General features: G+C 43.2%; 1 non-coding gene across 1 annotated transcript; it reads right to left on the bottom strand.

The window, feature by feature from the left end:
• Positions 1-2,569: 2,569 nt before the first annotated feature.
• Positions 2,570-2,641, bottom strand: TRNAY-GUA (transfer RNA tyrosine (anticodon GUA)). The gene has a single exon. It is a non-coding gene; the product is annotated as a tRNA-Tyr (tRNA).
• Positions 2,642-2,957: the final 316 nt, after the last annotated feature.

Raw genomic sequence — 2,957 nt, 5'->3', positions numbered from 1 at the left:
CTCAGTGTATTAGATTCCTCGGGCTTCTGTAACAAATTACCACAAACTGGGTGGCAGAAAGTTATTCTCTCACAGTTGGAGAGGTTACAAGTCTTAAATTAAGGTATCAGCAGGGCTATCCTCTCTTTGAACGCTCTAGGGGAGAATTATTCCTTGTTTCTTCCTAGGTTCTGGTGGTTGCCAGCAATCCTAAGTGTTCCTTGACTTGAAGTTGCATCACTCCTGTGTCTGCCTCCATCTTTACATGGTCTTCCCTGCTTTGTCCAAACTTCCCTCTTCTTATAAGAACACTAGGTATTGTAGTAATGCATCCCACCCCACACAAATCTATAAGCACCTTAGCTTACATTGATTATATTTGCAAAGATCCTATTTTCAAATAAGCTCATATTCACAGGCACTGAAAAGTAGCATTTGAACATATGTATTTGTTTTGGTGAGAAGGACATAGTTCAATCCACAACAAAGTAAACGCAAAATCCTTACAATGGCACACAAGTTACAATTTTTTTGCTATTCAAAGTGTGATCTACAGACCACCAGTATCAGCGTCACCTGGGAACTTGTACAAAATGTAAACTCTAGACTTCCTAAATCAGAGTCTTCATTTTAATGTGACTTGGACGGAGGAGCCTGGTAGGCTGCAGTCCATGGGGTCACTAAGAGTCGGACACGACAGAGAAACTTCACTTTCACTTTTCACTTTCATGCATTGGAGAAGGAAATGGCAACCCACTCCAGTGTTCTTCCCTGGAGAATCCCAGGGATGGGGAGCCTGGCAGGCTGCCGTGTATGGGGTCGCATAGAGTCGGACACGACTGAAGCGACTTAGCAGCAGTAGCAGCAGCAGTACATGATTTACATGCAAATTAAAATTTGAGAAGTACTGCCCCTTGGAGAAGGCAATGGCACCCCACTCCAGTACTCTTGCCTGGGAAATCCCATGGACGGAAGAGCCTGGTAGGCTACAGTCCATGGGGTCGCTAAGAGTCGGACACGACTGAGTGACTTCACTTTCACTTTTCACTTTCATGCTTTGGAGAAGGAAATGGCAACCCACTCCAGTGTTCTTGCCTGGAGAATCCCAGGGACGGGGGAGCCTGGTGGGCTGCTGTCTATGGGGTGGCACAGAGTCAGACACAACTGAAGCAACTTAGCAGCAGCAGCAGCAGCCCCTTGGAATGATCTAGTTGATTTATGATTTATGATTTTTCTACTTTCTTCATAAATGACTATGCCTTACATCTCTCCATCACTTCAGTTATACTGACCTTTATTTTTTCTGAAATGCCTGAAAAATTCCTCTCCAAGATGTGCAACTTTTCCTAGATACTGTTTTAAATTAACATCTCCAACTATTCTATCCATCTTCCTTGCTTTATTTTTTTACTACAGAACTTCCCACCATCCAATACACTAAATATTTTACTTATTAACTTTGTTTGCTGTTTTCTCTATCACCTAGAATATAAACTACTTGAGCACAAGGATTTGAGTCTGAATTTTAGACTCCTGAAATGATACGGGACACTCAATGCAGGCCATACAAAAAATGTGTCAAGTGAGCCATTTATTTGCCCAAATACATTAAGTAACTCTTGCTATTTGAAATCAACTGTATCAAATGCATCATGTAATGCTTTTTAAAATAGATATATAAGAATCATATTAGCTTATGATTCATCAGGCAAAAAATTATCATTTACCTAAGCATTTGTGAATCAATTTTTTAAATTTTATTTTAATTGGAAGATAATTATTTTACAATACTCTGATGGCTTTTGCCATATATCAACATGAATCAGTCATAGGTATGCATATGTTTCCCCTCCCCCCTTAAACCTCCCTCCCACCCCCCTCCTGACTCCTCCTCTCTAGTTTATCACAGAGCACCTGCTTTGGGTTCCCTGCGTCATATAGCAAATTCCCACTGGCTATCTACTTTACTATGGTAACATACCAACCAGGTCAGTTCTGGGTGTTCATTGGAAGGACCGATGCTAAAGCTGAAACTCCAGTACTTTGGCCACCTCATGTGAAGAGTTGACTCATTGGAAAAGACCCTAATGCTGGGAGGGATTGGGGGCAGAAGGAGAAGGGGATGACAGAGGATGAGATGGCTGGATGGCATCACTGACTCGATGGACATGGGTCTGGGTGGACTCCGGGAGTTGGTGATGGACAGGGAGGCCTGGCATGCTGCAGTTCATGGGGTCGCAAAGAGTCGGACACGACTGAGCAACTGAATTGAACTGAACTGAATATTTGATTGTGTATATGTACTATTTCTTTTTCCATTCATCTATCAATAGACATCTAAGTAGCTTCCATGTTCTAGCTACTGTAAATAGTGCTACAATCAACACTGAGGTACATGCATGTTTTTCCATTATGGTTTCCTCAGTGTATATGCCCAGTAGTGGGATTTCTGGGTCATGTGAAGTGAAGTCGCTCAGTCGTGTCCGACTCTTTGCTACCCCGTGGAGTGTAGCCCACCAGGCTCCTCTGTCTATGGGATTTTCCAGGCAAGAATACTGGAGTGGGTTGCTGTTTCCTTCTCCAGAGGATCTTCCCAACCCAGGGATCGAACCCAGGTCTCCTGCATTACAGGCAGATGCTTTAACCTCTGAGCCACCAGGGAAGCCCTGGGTCATATGGTAGTTTTATTCCTAGTTTTTAAAGAATCCTCCATACTGTTCTCCATAGTGACTGTATCAATTTGTTCTTATCATATCTCTCATGGTAAAGCACACTTTAGCCCTAGTACCCTATGAGAATTGTTGTGGTTGTTATTTGGTCACTACGTCATGACCAGCTCTTTTGATACCCTATGGACTATAGCCTGCCAGGCTCCTCTATCCATGGAACTTCCCAGGCAACAACACTGGATTGGGTTGCCATTTCCTTCTCCAGGGGATCTTCCTGACCCGGGGATCAAACCCTCGTCTCCTCTATTG

The sequence above is a fragment of the Bos mutus genome, chromosome 6, assembly GCF_027580195.1.
Source record: "Bos mutus isolate GX-2022 chromosome 6, NWIPB_WYAK_1.1, whole genome shotgun sequence".
Lineage (NCBI taxonomy): Eukaryota > Metazoa > Chordata > Mammalia > Artiodactyla > Bovidae > Bos > Bos mutus.
Note: the sequence above shows the minus strand (reverse complement) of the source record. Positions and strands in the feature narration are given on the sequence as shown.